This window comes from Schistocerca nitens, chromosome 6, assembly GCF_023898315.1.
Source record: "Schistocerca nitens isolate TAMUIC-IGC-003100 chromosome 6, iqSchNite1.1, whole genome shotgun sequence".
Lineage (NCBI taxonomy): Eukaryota > Metazoa > Arthropoda > Insecta > Orthoptera > Acrididae > Schistocerca > Schistocerca nitens.
The window spans coordinates 407,871,474-407,893,208 of record NC_064619.1 but is presented as its reverse complement, the minus strand read 5'-3'; positions in this window follow the sequence as shown (position 1 = coordinate 407,893,208).

Here is a 21,735-nt window from a genome sequence, read left to right as displayed (position 1 = left end):
TGGCCGCAGCCGACGTTATCCTCGCCTTCTACTGGCGGACGGATAGCGACAGGTGCCACGTTCTGCGCGGAAGCTTCTTGATATTCATCGTTTTTCCCTCGCTTAGACTAACGCTTCGTATGACACTGGAGGTTCTTAACGCCGCTAGGGCTCAGTGAAATAGTGTGGGGATTATATGCAGGCTACATAACACGAATCACTTTAAGGAGTAATATCATTTCTTTCAGAGAAATGTCTAATGTGTGACTAGTTATAAAGAACGTCCTAATTAACATGAGCTCGTAATATTTTGTAAACGACCCAAAATACAATGACACAACCATTTCGAAAAGTTACAGTATGCAGTAGGCGTAAAATCCATTCTGTTTACACTTACCTAAAACACATAACAAATTTCCATATTTCATGTATCTTTAGGAAAGCTAGCGTTACTTGTACTCTATTTATTTATTTAATCGTGTGGCTAGGGCCCCCCGTCGGGCAGACCGTTTGCCGGGTGCCGGTCTTTCAATTTGACGCCACTGCAGTCGATGAGGATTATAGGATGATGATGATGAGCACAGGACAACACCCAGTCGGGAATCGAACCCGGGCCCAGAGGACTGACAATTCGTCACGCTGACCATTCAGCTACCGGGGGCGGACTTGTACTTTACTTCTTCGTTATGCTGACAGAACACGTGGTCAGGACGTCAGGACTAAAGGTTAAACTTCATCACCTCCTGATTTGTACAGTAGTGCTCGTGTGCGTCAAACTCACTGAAAGGCTTTCTCCCCTTTTAAGGCTCCGATTTGGCTAATTCACACAAAACTTTCGCGATCTTTTCTTGATTTTTCTTTCGTAGAAGTGACTCCAATATGAATTACCCCATCTGCAATACGTACATAATAAATTTGAGTTATTTGTTAGTTATGTGTTTCTTCCAGTACCTCCATCTATTCCTAAGATGAGGTTCCGTTTCGAATTTCCTCCTCGTTTTTTGCGTGCGATGCACATGAAGTACAACACGAGCAACGGAGTAGCCCAGTCCACGTTAGCACAAATAACTGTGAACACACGTAGATATTTCAGTATAAGTTCCATTGACCACATACATGCGGAAGCTAAAAAGTAAAGTAATACCTCAACAAATGAATAAAGATTTGTAGACGAAAGTCCGAGAATACCATTTAAGTATCCATATATGTCAATGGTTGGAAGACTTTTTAAATAATAGCCGTGCGGAGTGGCTGCGTGGTTTGAGGCGCCATGTCACGGACTGCGCGGCCTCTCCCGCCGGAGGTTCGAGTCCTTCCTCGGGCATGGGTGTGTGTGTTCGTCTTAGCATAAGTTAGTTTTAGTTAATATAAGTAGTGTGTAAGTCTAGGGACTGATGCCCTAAGCAGTTTGGTCCCTTAGGAATTCACACACATTTGAAAATTTGAACACTGTTAAATAATGCAACCCAGTACGTGGTCCTGGACGGCGAGTGTTCATCAAAGACAAGGATATCGTCAGGGGTGCTCCAGGGAAGTGTGAGAGGACCCCTTTTATTGTATATATACACTGTTAGAAAAAAAAGAATGAATATACCTGGAAAGACGACATCGATATTTATCCGATGACGGCAATGCCATCTGGGAGATAGCAGATGTACCGATAATGGTTTAGAAATCGTCCTCCAACAAATAGCGTCGTGGCGTAGCTACCAGAGCTATCTGTGCCTACGTTTTAATAAGGTGTGGTCATAACCAGAAGGCTCAGTGTGGTGTAAACGTGTGAAGCAAGTAGCGAGCCACGCCACGGTGACCCATTCGTGCTTCCTGCAGCCAACAGTGAGATTGAAAGGTCAAGTAAACATGTGATCATTTGTATTGCCATTCTTCGTATACGTTCAAAATGTCCTGTCAGTCCTACCTGGTATGGGTTCCAAGCATTTGAGCAATATTTCAGAATAAACGACGTGGGTGTCTTGTCGGCAATCTCCTTCCTAGACTGATTGCATTTGTCGAGTATAACCCCAAAGCACCGACATCTACCACAAGCTTTACCTGGTTGCAATTGCATTTATTTAGCCTACAAGTTGTTTCGACAGGTATTTTTACAAGTGGACTAATTCTACTTGTCAATCATTGATACCGTAGTCATAGGATATCATGAAACTTCCTGGCAGATTGAAACTGTGTGCCGGACCGAGACTCGAACTCGCCTTTCGGGGACAAGCACTCTACCGACTGAGCTATCCAAAGACGACTCGCGACCCATCCTTAAAACTTCAATTCTGCCAGTACCTCGTCTCCTACCTTCCAAACTTCACGGGAGCTCTTGTGGTAGAGCACTTGCCCGCGAAAGGCAAAGGTCCCGAGATCGAGTCTCGGTCCGGCACACGGCTTTAATCTGCCAGGAAGTTTCATATCTACGTACACTCCGCTGCGGAGTGAAAATCTCATTCTGGATAAGATATCATGTTTCTGCGTTTTTTAGAACAGGGTCGGCCAAGGTGTGCCGAGCTGCATGCAAGCACCTGCACACGAGAACAATGTGTAGATCGCTTGCAGTCCAAGTCTCGGCGTGTCTCGGCTAAGCTCGGTAGTTCTCGGAAGTACTCGGTAGCGCGACTTTTCATTAGCATTGCAGTGTGGCATTTATCGGTATTTCTCGGAAGTATTCGCTAGCGCAACATTTCGTTTAGCATTGCGGTGGGGCAATTTTCCGTCAGCACGACTATCTTCAACTCGACAGGGTCGTGGTGTCAGGGAGTTTTCCCCTTCACTACTTTTTTGTGGCGTAAAAGAAGTTCATGGATCCAGTACCTGTTGGCACGAAAAGAGACAGTCAAGCTATCTACCGTCATGAGCCTTGAAAATGAATGGGAATGAAGGAATAGAGACATGAGAACTCTCAATATACACTGCCGGGATAAATATTGGTACACTCTTTTAGAGGTTTCCAGTTCACTCAAGATTTATTATTGCAACAGTATTAATGGAGTACACTAAATGATTACATTTACAGATCAATACCACAAGCGGTTCTGAGGTACCAGATGTCGATCTATGCTGAAACACCCATGTTAGTACTTGGTATAGCCTACAAGGGCGGTATTGTTTATGTCGACTCTGGCACCCAGTCGATAGTACAGGTGGCAAACACTGCCTGCTCGATGTGTTCACGTAGTTCTGTATTAGATGCTGGTTGACGAGTCGCACAAATCACTTCTCGTGCCATCACTTCCCTACACGTGCTCGATTGGAGAAAAGTCCAGAAATCGTGTTGGCCAGCGAAATTGTTGCACGTTGAGTTTTAGGGGCAGTGTGCTGGCGACCATTATCCTGTTGGAACAACGCATCTCTATCTTGAATGAGATTTTCACTCTGCAGCGAAGTGTGCGCTGATATGAAACTTCCTGGCAGATTAAAACTGTGTGCCCGACCGAGACTCGAACTCGGGACCTTTGCCTTTCGCGGGCAAGTGCTCTACCAACTGAGCTACCGAAGCACGACTCACGCCCGATACTCACAGCTTTACTTCTGCCAGTATCTCGTCTCCTACCTTCCAAACTTTACAGAAGCTCTCCTTCTGCAAGGTTCGCAGGAGAGCTTCTGTAAAGTTTGGAAGGTAGGAGACGAGATACTGGCAGAAGTAAAGCTGTGAGTACCGGCCGTGAGTCGTGCTTCGGTAGCTCAGATGATAGAGCACTTGCCCGCGAAAGGCAAAGGTCCCGAGTTCGAGTCTCGGTCGGGCACACAGTTTTAATCTGCCAGGATGTTTCATCTCTATATTGTTGCAAAAACGGTATAAGAACAAGTCTATCAACATTCTGCACATACCGAGCATTAGTTAGCTTCTCATCCAGAAACACCAAAGGTGAACGAGAGTTGTAGCTTATCGCACTCTTGACCATAAGGCCTTGGATGAGGCCAGTGTGTTTGGAAGATTGCACTCTGTGAGTGTTCACCAAGTTTACACTGTGCGCCCAAACAACCATCACTTGTGTGCAGGCGGAATCTGCTTTCATCGCTGAAGACCAGTGTTCACCATGCACCATTCCACCTTCTAAGTGATTCTCTGTAGGCACCAGGCGAGCGGTGCACGTCGATGCTGTGGTGTGTGTGGAAGAGAGGCTGGAGGTGTGTGTGTCCGTAGACCCACGGCTAGTAACCAGTTCGTAACCGTTCGTGTTGACACGTCTGGGCTCACAAGCCCTCTTATCTGTGCTATGGTAGCTGTACTACCTACCGCTGCTGCCCTTACAATACGACGACCCTGGAGGCAGTCTGTGCTGCTTGGACGTCCAGAACCGCGTCAGCGGGTGTGAGAATGTTCACGTGACCACTATACCAGCATCGTTGCGCAACTGATGCAGCACCTTCAACATGTGTGGCAATTCTGCAAAAGGTCATACCGCCAGTCGGAAGGCCACAATTTGATCCCTTTCAAACTCGCCCAATTGGCTCTAGGAAGAACGAGCGCTTGTTCGTGGAATGGTAAAATCACTGAGCCTTCTGGCTGTATCACCAATTAAAGGATAGAACAGATTGCGCTCTGGTAACAATGCCATTACGTTGTCATTTGGGGGACAACGTTGAAACCATTATCAGTACAATTACTATCCCCTAAATGGCAATTTGCTGTCATCGGATCAAAATCGACGCCTTTCCATGTTCACTAATATTATTCCCAGCAGCGTATATTAAGCTGTCGCATAAGCTACGGATATGTAAATTTGCCATGAAACGACATTGCAACACCATTAAGAAAGAACTTATGGAATTGGTTGACAACTATTGTCAGACGGGATTCGCGCCGGCCGCTGTGGACGAGCTGTTCTGGGCGCTTCAGCCTAGAATCGCGCGGCTGCTACGGTCGCAGATTCGAATCCTGCCTCGGGCATGGATGTGTGTGATGTCATTAGGTTAGTTAGGTTTAAATGGTTCTAAGTTATAGGGGACTGATGACCTCAGATGTTAAGTCCCATAGTGCTCAGAGTCATTTGAACCATTTGAACAGGATTCGCTGTTCTCTACATCAAGGAGCACTCATGCAGCATGTGATGAAATTGGTGGTACGAGTAGTATCGTACTTTTCTTGGTGTCGCACGCATCATTCTAGTCAGGTTGAACAATTTTTTGTATGTAATTGAACGACGGGCTTAGAAACATTATATATTACTCCAAAATACATTGGTTAAGTCAACAGTCACGCCTGGAATGATTTTTCAATTTAAAAACTGCTATTCTTGAATTTATGTAGGAGAAAGGAAAGCAGGAACGACAATTAGATCATCGGGAATGGGTGGCAGACCTCGCCTTTTTAGTGGACCTGTCCGCACAGTGCTCACAGTAAGATACTGCAAGTTGAGAAACTACTTCTTTCTGATATGATGCGGATGCATTTCTAGCAAAAATCGTACTATGGAACGGGCAAATTCTGGCAGAAAACGTGTCCATTTCCCTTAAACTCACTGACGTTAAAGAAAATGCGATGTTTGAAGATTTCGTTTTAGTCCTGAAGGAATTGCAAGGATAGTTTTGTAAACGTTTTGTTGACACTGCCAGTCTTACGTCTATTTTCGAGCTGTCTTCGAGACCGTTTGCCATTTGAGCTGAAAGCGTCCCTGCACATGTGCAGATTGAATACATTGACTTCCCTTGTAGTTCCCATTTCAAAGACAAATTATCTTACATTATAACTATCGAGGAGGACCACGCTGTCTTCCTTAGGAAGAGTTTCCAAGTCTCCACAATTAAGCTGCAAACTTGTTATATTTCGATCAGCATATGCGTGTGTGTAAGAATTTTTTCGATTATGACGCTAAGTAACTCACCATTACATAGCTACCAGAGTGCAAAAATCTATTAAATTGTCTTCCTCTGTACATATGCTGACAATCGATACAAAATCAATATTATCTCTTCTAAGCGCCACAAAGAATTAAATAATACTGACAATATGTTTTATTGTGATCTATGTCGTTGAGAAATGTGAAATATAAAACCAAGTCGTACGCAGTGCGACTACATTGTTATCTAAATTTGGTGCATTCGCATTTACCCCCTCTTCCGCTTCCTCACAGACAGCGTGCCATGGTGGTGGGGGAATTGTGTCGCCAGGCTGAGTACTATGGCACTCGAGCCAGAGAATGGACCGCATTGCCGAATTCTCGGCCGTCCCTGAGTTACAGCAACCTGTCATTTTATATTCACAATTTAGAAATGGTATCAAGGTCTGACAATATTTGTGAATCTTTATTCAGACAGAATTTCATTAGAAGTAACTGCATCATCTACAATAAGTCTGAGGTTACAAGCTTAACTACTGGGACATTCACCATTAGTGTCTGTTTGTTTAATTCCACTCAGTTACATATATTGAACACAACGTAATGCAGTAGCCTGAAATACACTCATTGGGTTCTAAAGGCAACAGAAGTCAAACACAAAGAACGAAAAGCTATCTATAGCATTTACAGCAACCAGACTATTGTTACGAATGTCAAAGTACATGAAAGGGAGCCAAGAGTTGAGAGGGGGGTGGAACAGTGCTGACGCCTATCCCTGATTCTATTCGATCTGTACTTTAAAGAAGAAAAGAATTTCTAAAAATAGAAGTATTTAACACATAAAATAAATTTAAGTGTTTGGAAGTCTTCCAAAAAGGTATTTGTCCAAAGTGTATTCTTGATTGGAAGTGAAACCCAGATTATAAACAATCCAGGCAAGAAGTTGCATATGTTTCATGTAACAATGAAAAAAATGAGTAAAAGTGAACTGGGAAAATTACGAGGTCAAAAATAATAATTACGCCCACAATAATTATTATTTGTTTCTCCATCATAAGCTAACTGCAGTTAAAGAGAATTTTTCATCAGACGCATTTCATTTTTATTTATGAAGCATTTTTTGTGGTCATTCTGCAAACACGGGTATATAAAAAATCTCTACAATTTTGGTATTTATCGTTTAAAAACACTATTTACTTATAAAATTGACCCATAGTTTACACACAGTGTTTTGTCTCCTTGTTCATGTTCTGAAGTCCTGTGCTTTGTCCGTCATTCTTAGTGGAGGCTGAAACAGAAAAAAAGAGAAAAAAAGGTTGCACATTCACTTTTAGAAAGTTTTCGCCATTTATGAATACTCTTCTTTCACGCAGTATTTGTGAATTTTCCACTTAATAGAAAAGTCTATTTTTTAAATAAATTTGTGTGATCCAGAACAATATTTCATATGAAGACAGTGCCTGCTCGTAAAACACACATTGTTAACCATCTCGGAAATGGCTCGTTTGCACGTTTACTGGAACGTTTATGCTCCTACTACCGTATGCTATCATACGTGTCAGTTTTCTTTAAATCTAAAACACTAAAGGGGGCGGGGGGAGGGAATGTTATATTGTTATTCAGCCATCGTAAATTGAACTAGTCCAAATTTATTTGAGGGAAATCATAATGTTGGGTTTTGCATTAGTTACTACAACTATTAGATCTCCAGTGATACGTTGCACACTAGATTAAGTCCAAAATGCCCTATTTTATACTCTACCACAATCGTAAATTTTACGAGAGTTTAGTAATCTAGGTTTCAGCTGAAGACGAACGTTAGAGAGCTTTTGGAGAATGATAGACCAGGATTGACAGACCATGCGTTGGTAGCAGTGTTGTTCTCTACCAAGACAATGATGGAATTACAGTCCGTTGTCCACCCAAGAGCCGCGCGGAGTGGCCGCGCGGTTTGAGGCGTCATGTCACGAATTTCGCGGCTCCTCCCGTCGGAGGTTCGAGTCCTCCCTCGGGCATGGCTGTGTGTGTTGTTCTTAGCATAAGTTAGTTTAAGAAGTGTGTAACGCTAGGGACCGAAGACCTCAGCAGTTTGGTCCCTTAGGAATTCACACACATTTGAACATTTTTTTTTTTTTACTTAAGATGTTTTGGTACGATACTTGAATGGCGTCGTAAATAGCAGTGTTACCAGTAGCACTGGCAGCATTAATAGAGAAACAAACATAAATGAATGTTTGTGAGAGATAGTGGGAGCTGATGAATTCTATCTATTTTCGTTTGTTTATTTTGTACGTAATTAGAACTGCAAATCGATGTTAGTCCACTGCGTAATTTATATCCTTAAAAATATACATTGCATTTTATGTAATCAAAGCAATTACTTTTTATGTAAGTGCACATTACATGCACAAGCATCAAATTCTGGAAAATTATACTCGTAGCTGTTGTTTTGTACTCAATAGAATATTCTTTATCATGATCAAAGGCAAGAGTTTCCTGTTATTACTGATAAGTGCGATAGTTATCAAGGAATAACAGAAAGATATCTAACATAAGCTCGATGAAGAACTGAAGTGATGTGTGATGTTTTTCTGTACTGCGCTTTTTTTTGTTAAATTTTATAGTATCTTCGAGGTGACTGCGTTTTCTAGCACTGTATGATAAACTGGTATTTTTTTAATTATTTTTTCTGTACCATTACTCTGTTTTGCGTTAAACATCAACAAATTTTGAATAAAACCCGAAATACAAACTGAAATTTTTAATTTTTCCTGTAAATACTGTTTATTTTTTAGTAACAGACATCGAAAAAGTACAAAGAAAGGCAGCTCGTTTTGTATTATCGCGAAATAGGGGAGATAGTGTCACAGACATGATACGTGAATTGGAGTGGCAATCATTAAAACAAAGGCGTTTTTCGTTGCGACGGGATCTTCTCATGAAATTTCAATCACCAGTTTTCTCCTCCGATTGCGAAAACATTCTGTTGGCACTGACCTACATACGGAGAAATGATCATCACGATAAAATAAGAGAAATCAGGGCTCGCACAGAAAAATTTAAGTGCTAGTTTTTCCCGCGTGCCGCTCGAGAGTGGAACGGTAGAGAGACAGCTTGAAGGCGGTTCATTGAACCCTCTGCCAGGCACTTTATTGTGAATAGCAGAGTAATCACGTAGATGTAGATGTAGATGAGGACAACTATGTTGAACTAAAACGTTCCCCAGGTTACACAGCCCTTCATATACGCAAACGAAACAGTCGAAATGTGGCAATACCCGGCAGGTATGTAGCTCAACTAATGTATAGCTAACGCAGGTACGATCTTAACTGAGCAAGGCTACTAGAAGAACAACTAGAATGTACCGTAGAATACAGTAGTTTTACAACAGTAGTTGCTAGTACACTGTGCACTCTCGTCTTATCGAGCCCACTGAAAATACAGTCTATAGAGAATTAAGATGAAGATGTCTTCGGAAGTAATTGCGGGAATCAATCCATAAATCAGTACTGAAACTGTAGCAATGGAGAGTTTTATATGAGAGTTTTATAATTTTCACTGAATGGTAATGCTTGCGCTCGGCGGCTTCCAGAGCTGTGTGCAGGAAGGAAGGGGCGCTGCTGCTTGGTATTGCAGCGGCGAGCACCGCGTCCTCCTAATCAGGCAGCTGGCTGGCATTGTCCACAGGGGAAAGCCCAGCCGGTGTTTGTACACGGCGTGTGCGGCCGCCGCCGCTTCCTTCCCCGTGCCCTGGCGTGACCGCGGTGCACAACGGCGGACCAAGGCGTGTCCTGGAGCGTCCTCACAACGGCTGCTCGCCGTGATTCACTGCGTAGTGTCCCAGGCGCTACCTTCAGCTGGTCCGACGCGCTCTGTGCGCTAAGGTGCGTGTGCACTAGCTCAAAGAAGGCCAACGAACGACAGTCATTGGACTGGGCCGAACGCTCATCGGCAACGCATTGGCTTTCGGTCTCTTATCCTCACCGAGCCAAGTGGTTATGGCCAAGGGATTTAGCCATGTGGAATCCCAGTTGGCTCTGATAATACGACGGTAATCCCCGAAGGGAAGGTTCAAAAATGGTTCAAATGGTTCTGAGCACTATGGGACTTAACATCTGAGGTCATCAGTCCCCTAGAACTTAGAACTACTCTACTCTACTCTACATCCATACTCCGCAAGCCACCTGTCTGTGTGTGGCGGAGGGTACCATGAGTACCTCTATCGGTTCTCCCTTCTATTCCAGTCTCGTATTGCTCGTGGAAAGAAGGATTGTCGGTATGCCTCTGTGTGGGCTGATTTTATCCTCATGGTCTCTTCGCGAGATATACGTAGGAGGGAGCAATATACTGCTTGACTCCTCGGTGAAGGTATGTTCTCGAAACTTCAACAAAAGCCCGTACCGAGCCACTGAGCATCTCTCCTGCAGAGTCTTCCACTGGAGTTTATCTATCATCTCCGTAACGCTTTCGCGATTACTAAATGATCCTGTAACGAAGCGCGCTGCTCTCCGTTGGATCTTCTCTATCTCTTCTATCAACCATATCTGGTACGGATCCCAAACTGCTGAGCAGTATTCAAGCAGTGGGCGAACAAGCGTACTGTAACCTACTTCCTTTGTTTTCGGATTGCATTTCCTTAGGATTCTTCCAATGAATCTCAGTCTGGCATCTGCTTTCAAATGGTTCAAAATGGTTCAAATGGCTCTGAGCACTATGGGACTCAACTGCTGAGGGCATTAGTCCCCTAGAACTTAGAACTAGTTAAACCTAACTAACCTAAGGACAGCACAAACATCAATGCCCGAGGCAGGATTCGAACCTGCGACCGTAGCGGTCTTGCGGTTCCAGACTGCAGCGCCTTTAACCGCACGGCCACTTCGGCCGGCTTCAAATGGTTCAAATGGCTCTGAGCACTATGGGACTTAACATCTGTGGTCATCAGTCCCCTAGAACTTAGAACTACTTAAACCTAACTAACCTTAGGACATCACACACATCCATGCCCGAGGCAGGATTCGAACCTGCGACCGTAGCAGTCGCGCGGTTCCGGACTGAGCGCCTAGAACCGCTAGACCACCGCGGCCGGCGGCATCTGCTTTACCGACGATCAACTTTATATGATCAGTCCATTTTAAATCACTCCTAATGCGTACTCCCAGATAATTTATGGAATTAACTGCTTCCAGTTGCTGACCTGCTATATTGTAGCTAAATGATAAGGGATCTTTCTTTCTATGTATTCGCAGCACATTACACTTGTCTACTTTGAGATTCAATTGCCATTCCGTGCACCATGCGTCAATTCGCTGCAGATCCTCCTGCATTTCAGTACAATTTTCCATTGTTACAACCTCTCGATATACCAAAGCATCATCCGCAAAAAGCCTCAGCGAACTTCCGATGTCATCCACAAGGTCATTTATGTATAATGTGAATAGCAACGTCCTACGACACTCCCCTGCGGCACTCCTGAACTCACTCTTACTTCGGAAGACTTCTCTCCATTGAGAATGACATGCTGCGTTGTTATTTAGGAACTCTTCAATCCAATCACACAATTGGTCTGATAGTCCATATGCTCTTACTTTTTTCATTAAACGACTGTGGGGAACTGTATCGAACGCCTTGCGGAAGTCAAGAAAACTACTTAAGCCTTACTAAACTAAGGACATCACACACATCCATGCCCGAGGCAGGATTCGAACCGGCGACCGTAGCGGCCATGCGGTTCCAGACTGAAGCGCCTAGAACCGTTCGGCCACACCGGCCGGCAAATGTAAGGTCTCCTATTTATTTATAAGTACAGAACTCTGTTTGTGTGGCAGTTGGTCACACTGTTATGAAGAGTGCTTCACGCGCTGTCTGTAAACATGCGCACTTCGGGCTGAGGCGATCAGTCTTGGCTTGGTAGCCGTTGAGAATGGAGCTCCCGTTGGATGTTACCGCCAAGTGCATGTATTCGGGTTTTGGACGCAAAGGGCACTGCGCAGATTGAAATCCATCGCCAATTGACGAAAGTGTATGGCGAGTCGTGCATGGATGTCAAAAATGTTCGTAAGTGGTGTAGAGTGTTTGCAGCTGGTCGGATCGAAATTCACGACGAACAAAGGAGCGGGAGACCGTCAGTTTCTGAGGAGCCAGTGTTGAAGGTTGAGCAAAGCATGCGTGAAGATCGGCGGATCACCCTGGATGATCTCTGCACATTAGTACCTGAGGTTTCCCGAAGCACCGCTCACAGAATTTTAACGGAAACGTTGAACTACAGGAAGGTGTGCGCAAGATGGGTGCCACGCATGCTGACTGAGGACCACATGTGCCAACGAGTTGATGCTTCCCGCGTATTTTTTCTCCGCCTTGCAGCCGCACAGGACAACTTTCTGGACTCAATTGTCACGGGTAACGAAACCTGGGCATACCACTTTACTCCTGAGACCAAGCAACAATCACGCCAGTGGCGGCATCCTTCTTCGACAAAGCAGCGGAAATTCAAACAAACACATTCTGCCGGTAAAGTCATGACAACCGTTTTTTTTTTTTTTTTTTGGGATCGGAAAGGGGTATTGTTTGTCGACTTTATGCCCACTGGGACCACAATTAACTCTGACAGGTACTGTGAGACTCTGAAAAAACTCAAACGGGCAATTTAGAACCGCAGAAGAGAAATGTTCAGCAAGGGCGTACACATTCTCCATGACAACACTCGCCCACACATCGTTCGGCAAACCGTTGCTCTCCTGCAACAGTTTCAGTGGAACACAATCACCCACCCACCCTATAGTACTAACTTGGCGCCCCGTGACTATCACCTGTCCCCTAAGTTAAAAGAACATTTGGCCGGAAAGGGATTTAGTTCCTACGACGATGTGAAAGAAGAAGTCCATAACATTCTGAACAGCATGGCGGTATGACATGGGCATACAAAAACTGCCACAGCGTCTACAAAAATGCATCGACAGAAATGGTGACTATGTCGAAAAATATCTAAATGTTCAAGCCGTAAACTGATGTAAACCACTGTAGAAATAAACAGGCCTAGGTACTTATACAAAATTAGGAGATCTTACTTTTAGGATTACCCTCGTATGTCGTGGTTACTCCCGTTTTGTTATTCTTATAAAGTAGCGTTTTAAGAACAGTTTCACTGGGCGATATTATGAGGAAAGATCAGGCTTTTTGCACTTTTCGCATGTTCAGCTATTATTTTTCCGCAAGAAGCTGATCATGGAAACAGAAGAAGAAACTACGCTGGTACACGACCTCTCTTTTAAAAAGTGGAGATCAGTGTGATGGGACAAAATGTCTGACCTTAAACCTGAATTGGAATATGGGCCATTTCATATTTTTTGTGAATTAGAGCTACATATTTCGAATTGGCATTGAATTTTGTAGACCCTACGAATTCCAAAGGTGATACCTGTTTTAGGAGAGATGGACCTGTAGTAAAAAGTGCCCATAAAGATTCAATTTTCTTTTTCACGTTGTGCACATTTTTTTCTAACAGCTCACTTATTTTCCTCCAAGTGCCTAATCTCTTCAGTTTGTTTTTACAATCCCAGTTTGTCGGATCCAATAAACATTCTCATACGCGATAAATCTATCAGCTTTAATGCTGTTCTCCGTATTCCACTCAATATTCCCAGTATTTTTAAACACGATAAATTCATACTCGTTTATCAACATAGCAAATCACTACTAAAGCAACGAACTTTCGACCCGGCGTCCGTACTAGGAGCCCAACGCCCCATCATCGCGTCGACATCAGCGCGGACAGTCCGAACCGCCACCGAGGCCAACAGCTTTGTTAGCTCCGATTTACCTCGGTATGCATTCAGCAAATCTCGGCCAATGAAGCGGCTGGATGTCGTTCGTTGGTCTTCGTTGGTCTAACGCGTACCCGCCTTAAGGGTGGAGGCAAATTCCGCAGCACTCCTGTTTAATCCATTGTTGACCACTCCTCAGACTAATGATAGCTAACTATTTCTGCAGTAACGAATAAGTAACTTGGTGCTTTTCTGAGGATTCGTATTGTTTTATAAAACAGCTTGTTCCGTGTTTAATTCTTGATTCATAGACCCAATTAGAATTGGGATTATTACATTCTTCTTCTCGTCTGATTGTGGAAAGACAATCTTGTGTTTAGTAAAAGAAAACTTTTGACTGGAATACACCCCGAAATTCTGAAGGTGGCAAGATGGAACACAGGGACCGAAACGTTGTTTCTAACTTGTACTCAAAGCAGATTACATCGAATTACGTGACGTTTCTCGAGGAACTGTAATTCTGTCAGAGACAGCAAACGACTTGAAAGAGAGGTTGAAATGAATGGATGGTGTTTTGAGAGGAGGTTATAGATGAACATCAACAAAAGTAAAATGAATGATGTAGTCGAAATACAGCAGGCGATGCTAAGTAATTAGGTTAAGATGGTTCAAATGGCTTTGAGCACTATGGGACTTAACATCTGAGGTCATCAGTCCCCTAGAACCTAAAACTACTTAAACCTAACTAACCTAAGGACATCACACACATCCATGACAGAGGCAGGATTCGAAACTGCGATCGTAGCAGCAGCGCGGTTCCGGAATGAAGCGCCTAGAACCGCTCGGCCACCGGTGCCGGCATAGGTTAAGAAATGAGACACTAAAAGAAACAGATGAATTTTGGTGTGTGGGCAGTAAAATAACTGAAGATGGATTAAGTAGAGATGGTACAAAATACAGACCGGCTGTAGCATTAACAGTGTTTCTGAAGAATTGCCATTTATTGGTTGGTTGGTTGTTGGGATGTTTAAGGGGGACTAAACAGCTAAGGTCATCAGTCCCCCATGCCATTTATTGACTTCTGGTATACAGGTGAGTCACCTAACATTACCGCTGGATATATTTCGTAAACCACATCAAATACTGACGAATCGATTCCACAGACCGAACGTGAGGAGAGGGGCTAGTGTAATTGGTTAATACAAACCATAAAAAATGCACGGAAGTATGTTTTTTAACACAAACTTACGTTTTTTTAAAATGGAACCCCGTTAGTTTTGTTAGCACATCTGAACATATAAACAAATAGGTAATCAGTGCCGTTTGTTGCATTGTAAAATGTTAATTACATCCGGAGATATTGTAACCTAAAGTTGACGCTTGAGTGCCACTCCTCCGCTGTTCGATCGTGTGTATCGGAGAACACCGAATTACGTAGAGATCCAAAGGGAACGGTGATGGACCTTAGGTACAGAAAAGACTGGAACAGCACATTACGTCCACATGCTAACACCTTTTTATTGGTCTTTTTCACTGACGCACATGTACATTACCATGAGGGGTGAGGTACACGTACACACGTGGTTTCCGTTTTCAATTACGGAGTGGAATAGAGTGTGTCCCAACATGTCAGGCCAATAGATGTTCAATGTGGTGGCCATCATTTGCTGCACACAATTGCAATCTCTGGCGTAATGAATGTCGTACACGTCGCAGTACATCTGGTGTAATGTCGCCGCAGGCTGCCACAATACGTTGTTTCATATCCTCTGGTGTTGTAGGCACATCACGGTACACATTCTCCTTTAACGTACCCCACAGAAAGAAGTCCAGAGGTGTAAGATCAGGAGAACGGGCTGGTCAATTTATGCGTCCTCCACGTCCTATGAAACGCCCGTCGAACATCCTGTCAAGGGTCAGCCTAGATTTAATTGCGGAATGTGCAGATGCACCATCATGCTGACACTACATACGTCGACGCGTTTCCAGTGAGACATTTTCGAGCAACGTTGGCAGATTATTCTGTAGAAACGCGATGTATGTTGCAGCTGTTTGGGCCCCTGCAATGAAGTGAGGACCAATGAGTTGGTCGCCAATGATTCCGCACCATACATTTACAGTCCACGGTCGCTGTCGCTCTACCTGTCTGAGCCAGCGAGGATTGTCCACGGACCAGTAATGCATGTTCCGTAGATTCACTGCCCCGTGGTTTGTGAAACCCGCTTCATCGGTAAACAGGTAGAACTGCAACGCATTCTCTGTTAATGCCCATTGACAGAATTGCACTCGATGATTAAAGTCATCACCATGTAATTGCTGATGTAGCGACACATTAAACGGGTGAAAGTGGCGACGATGCAGTATGCGCATGACACTACTTTGACTCAGTCCACCGGATCTCGCAATGTCCCGTGTACTCATGTGTGGGTTCATGGCAACAGCAGCTAACACACCAACTGCACCCGCTTCTCCTGTGACGGGGCTGTTACGGACCCGTTTGCGTGCTACGACCATACCTGTTGCATACAGTTGGCGGTAGATGTTTTGCAATGTGCAGCACGTTGGATGCTCTCTGTCCGGGTACCGTTCTGCATACATCCTGCAGGCGTCAGCTGCATTTCGTCGACACTCGCCATAGATGAGTATCATCTCCGCCTTTTCAGAGTTCGAATACACCATGGTCACAGTTCTTACAACATTACACTATCACAGACGTCTGGTAACACGGTGTACTACAGTTGGTGTGCGTGCGGAGACGAATGCAGAATAACAATAGCAGCAAGCGCTACATGCGGACACTGCGACAGCTAGACCAAACCACAACAGTGCACTACAGCCACACTCGTAACCACGGTCGTCATCGTAAACATGTCCCTGCAGATGCTGCTCGCCGACCGTGGCCCGTGTTTGTTATAACACGCAACTGAACGTCGGAGGTTTCAAGCGTCAACTTTAGGTTACAATATCTCCGAATGTAATTATCATTTTACAATGCAACAAACGGCACTGATTACGTATTTGTTTATATGTTCAGATGTGCTAACAAAACTAACGTGGTTCCATTTAAAAAAACGTAGGTTTGTTTTAAAAATCATACTTCCGTGCATTTTTGTATGGTTTGTATTAAACAGTTACACTAGCCCCTCTTCTCACGTTCGGTCTGTGGAATCGGTTCGTGAGTATTTGATGTGGTTTACGAAATATATCCAGCGGTAACGTTAGGTGACTCACCCTGTATATTTAAGTGAAACGTGGACGACGAGCGGTACAGAGAAGAAGATAATAAAGGCTTTTGAAATGTGGCGCTACATAAGAATGCTGAAGATGAGATGCATAAATCGAGTAATTAATGAGGAGATACCGAGTCGGATTCGAGAAACAAGAAATTTGTGGTATAACTTGACTAAAAGAAGGGGTATATTGGTAGGACATGTCCCTAAGCATGAAGGGATTAGGCAGTTTGATAAGTGAGGGAAGTCTGGTGATAAAAATTCTAGGACACCAGGGGATGAATACAGTAAGGAGATTCACGTGGATATAGGTTGAAAAAGTTATTCGGAGATGAAGAGGCATGCACCGAAGGAGTAGCGTGAAAAACAGCTTCAAAACATTTCGGACTGTAAAGTATAACACAGGCCACACAGAAATAGACATCAAAACTAGCTAATAACAAGGAAGGGAGATGAGGTTTTAGCACCCCATCAACATCGAGCTCGTTAGAGCACAAGCTGAGCTTGATTATTGGATGGGAAAGCAAATCGGCTGTGCGCTTCTCAATAAAGAATCCTGTCATTTGCTTGGAAAAATTTAACAAAATCACAGAAAACCTAAATTTGGATAGCGGGGACGCGAACCGTCATCCTTCCGGATGTGAGTCCAGTGTGCTACCCTCTGCACCAAGCCGCTTGGCGAATGGTCAGAAAGAGACCCGTATGGTGTTATTGGCTGGCGACTTTGATGGGTTATTCATCCACCTAATTTGAAGGGCCCCTTTCTTCGCTGTGTTCAGAATCCTGTATAAAGTTTATTTGTAGGCGAGGTGCAACGGAATTTTATCTGCAGTCTGTTCTGTTCACATTGTAGGTCATAAACATCACATACGGAGTGAGCTCGGATTTTCTGTGTTCGTAAAAGAAAGTGCGACTCGTTGCATCAGATGTATACTTGTGTTCATAGGTTTCTCATAAATTTACATCCCAACCTGTCACTTAGTGTTCTGTAAAATTTAACTATCAGTAAGGGAACTGCACCACTGAACTCAATCTCCAGGCGAACGATATGCTTCTATGTGGGATGTTGAAGTGATGGCTAAACTTGCGTAATAACATGTGATTCGCCATTTAGAAAATATGCAAATCGATGCTGCTGACTCCAGGCTTATGGGCAGCCCTCATCATACATTATAAACAGGACCCGCTTTGTAGCAGAACACAATTTTTGTCATTTGGGCGAAGACAAAGGTTTTACTCTGGTTACTGTGCTTCGCTAGAAAGTGTCGTTATTAATCATATTTTACGTGAATATTCGTGATCACTTTGAGGATATCGGCTCTGAAACTGGTATCAGAGATCATGAGGCAGTTGTACTAACAATTATTGTCACAGAACAAAGGACAGTTAATAGAAATGGAAGTATTACATGGTCTACAAACTAGATAAAGAGCATTAATGTCGTTATATCTCAATTACGAACTTAAAATATTTAACCCTGGAGAGGAGTATGCAGAAAAACTATGGTTCAGGTTTAGAAGGATAATTCAAGCACTTGATAGATATATACCTAGCAAAGAAGCACCTTATGGGATGGAGCCTCCATAGTATACAGTCATTGTAAAGTAATTTCTGAAGAAACAGAAACTACTGCGTATTAGATACAAACAAAGCATAGGGCTATAAATAAGATGCTGAATGAAACGCATTTGGTGTCAAAAGGGCAGGTCGTGAAGCCATCCGTGACGGTTGTGGAAGAATATTATTGAAGGAGTTCCTGAACTTCATTTTCAAACATTAATGTACATAGGAAAATCTGGTCGTATTGTCCAAATTCAATATTGACACTACTGCAAAGATGAGAGATATATCTTATACTGTGGTAGTTTATCCCCAAACTATCACACAATGTAGTAACCACATCAAGCTCACCTAATTACTTCTCCTCCTTTCCTTCTATTACAGTGAGGAGGGCCTGTTATTATCTGCAGCCTTGAGAGCTCTTTCTAGCTGGCTCGTGGGTGGTGGAAGTTTAATTAAAAGGACCAGAGGGGGCCATGAACGTGTTCAGACCTGAAAGTACGAAATGCAGAATTCACTATATCCCATTTCAGCGCAGCAGGCACTTTGGGGCGGCCTATCTGACATAAAACTCTGTTGTGCAAAATGGTAGCAGAGACCCTTTTGGAAAGAAGCCAGTGTAGCCCCAGAATGGGGGAGGCATGAGGTCCGCCATTTCTCTGCACTCACGCCATTATTTACAGTGGTAGCAATGGAGACTCTGATTGGCTCACAAAACTTTTTTCTGTAGGATATGTGTGTATGCGTAATCCCTTCAGTTGGCTGGGATGAGAAAACTGTCATGAAGTGGGAGAAATTTTCTGCCTTCCTCTCCGTGCCTGACCGTAACTGGTTAATCATGACAAAATCCGTGAGAGCAGGAGTTTGTTAAATTTATTTAGAAAATTATTATTGGTCGGAAATCGATAGCTCGTCTGTAATTGGTCAGCGAGATTTTTACACTGGTAGAAAAGCAAGTTTCGAAGAGTATGTCAGAAGGCATTAGCTGCCAGGCGAGGAAAGAGAGAAGACTTTCTGCTGGGAGATTTTTGCGTACACGCTTGCTGCAAAGGGTCGCACAGAAAGATATCTCCATATTAGAACTAAGTAGAGAAGGAGAATTGGATTCAGAATCTCCTGCCGTTACTGCTGACGTCGTGCACATTCTCACCGCGTAGGGGTGGTAAAAATGAACGGATGATGCAGTTATCAAATTGAGGGATGTGAAGCTAGTTAACTTACGTCAACGTTTAGCAACGAAGTTTTAATGTTCATCCAGCTAGTTGTTTCCACTATGCACTTTGGCGATTCTACTGGTGATCGTAATTATTCTTCTGAGTTATTTCTTTAAACCACTATCCATTCACACAGCCCTTGGTCATATCCATGATGTAGTTTTACATTATGCTTTCATGTGTCCACCCACCTGAGCCAACGCTAGTTTGCGTAACTACAATCCTTTGTGCCTTATTAAAAAGGAAACTTCGTCCGAACAGGCAATGGAAGGCCCAATGGTACCAACGAAACCTTGTGTCATCGTTAGCCAAAAGGCAACACTAGATGCAGATATGGAGGGGCATGTGGTCAGCACTCCGGTCACCAGGACGAGGTCATTATCAGTTTTCGTGACTGGAGCCACTACTTCTCAAGCAAGTGGGTTTTCAATTAGGTTTCAGAAGGGCTGAGTGTGCCCTGCTAGCCAAAAGTGCTTGGCAGTCCGAGATGATCACCCATCCAAGAGGTAGCCAAGCCCTACAGCATTTCACTGCGGTGTTACTACTGCAGCATTTGTTAAATATTTATATACTTACATGAGAGGGCAATTACTTTGTTCATCACTTTGTGGTAATAAATCAAACTGCTATAGTGAGTTAGTTTTTTTTGTGGTTTAGATGAGTCCGTTATTAATATGTCCATGTGTGGCGTGGTGCAGCATGTACTTTCGTGGTTGATTGGGCCACTCCTATCCATTTTCCGCTGTGAAACTTTCTTTTTTCTTAAATTGTCTTGATCTTATGGGGAGTTTCCGTTCCCCGTAGGTCGCCAGGGATCGGAATTATAGCATGTTAGCGGCATGCTAAACAGCTCAATCGAGACTTCACATTAGGAAAAAAGCACAGGCAACACCCATATACAAGAAAGAAAGGAGAACCGATCCACAAAACTACCGTCCAGTATCCTTCACATTTATTTAATGTAGGATCTTAGAACTTATTCCGAGCTCAAAGTTAATGAGGTATATTGAACAGAAAACGTCAGTCATGCGAAATGCAATCTGCAGTGTTCTCACATGACATCCTGAAAGCCATGTACCAAGACATTCAGGCACATGCAATATTTCCTGACTTCCGAAAAACATTTGACTCAGTAACACACCTACGCCTATTATTGGAAGTACGATAGTATAGAATATCAAGCGAATTTTTTGACTGGACTGAGGATTTATTGATATGGAGGAAGCAGCATGTTATCTTGGATGGAGAGTCATCCACAGATACACCTTCGGGGGTGCCCCAGGGATGTGTGTTGGGACCTTACAGTTTATACTGTGAATTAATGACAATGCATATATATTTTCTCTTTTTTTGTCATCAGTCTGATGCGGCTTGCTAAGAATTTCTCTCGTGTGCCAACCTCTTCATCTCAGGGTTCCCAACATCCTTAATTATTTGCTGGATGTTTTCCAAACTGTGTCTTCCTGTACAGTTTTCACCCTCTCCAGCTACCTCTAATGCCATGGAAGTTCTTGTCTGGTATCTTAGCACACGCGCTATCATCTTGTGTCTTCTTGTTGTCAGGAGTCTCCGTATGCTCCTTTCTTTGCCGATTATGTGGAGTTAGCACATACCCTATCATCTTCTCTCTTATTCTTCTTCTCAGTAGTTTTCGTATCTTCCTTTCTTTGCCGGTTCTGTAGAGAACCTCATTCTTGACCTTAGCAGTCCAACATCCGTCCACAGCAATACTTCACAAACGCTCCGATTCTCTTCTGTTTTCCCACATTCTATGATTCTCTACCATACAATGCTCTCTGTCTCAGAAATTTCTTCTTCAAGTTAACGCCTGTTTTTAACACTTTTGGCCAGGAACACTCTTTTTGCCATTTTTAGTCTGCTTTTAATCTCGTCCTTTGTAAGGTACCCCTTATTTGCAGAGACGAGCGCATTTTACTTTATTTTCTGTTTTGCTATTTCGCGTATGTGATGTGAATGTATCAGCGCTCAGTACGTACGGAATAGCTGGCTAGCGGAGGTGGTTGGCCGTTTGGCGCTTTAAGAACCAGTGGGATGAGGTGCCGATGCATAAATCGTTCGTGACGCCAGCAAAGAGATACGAATTCTGACGCGAATCAAGTAATTGTTATTAATAAATATTTGCCAACAAAACTTGCATTTTGCCACCCAAACATTAGGAGGAGTCTACGGGTCATAAATAATATCTTCC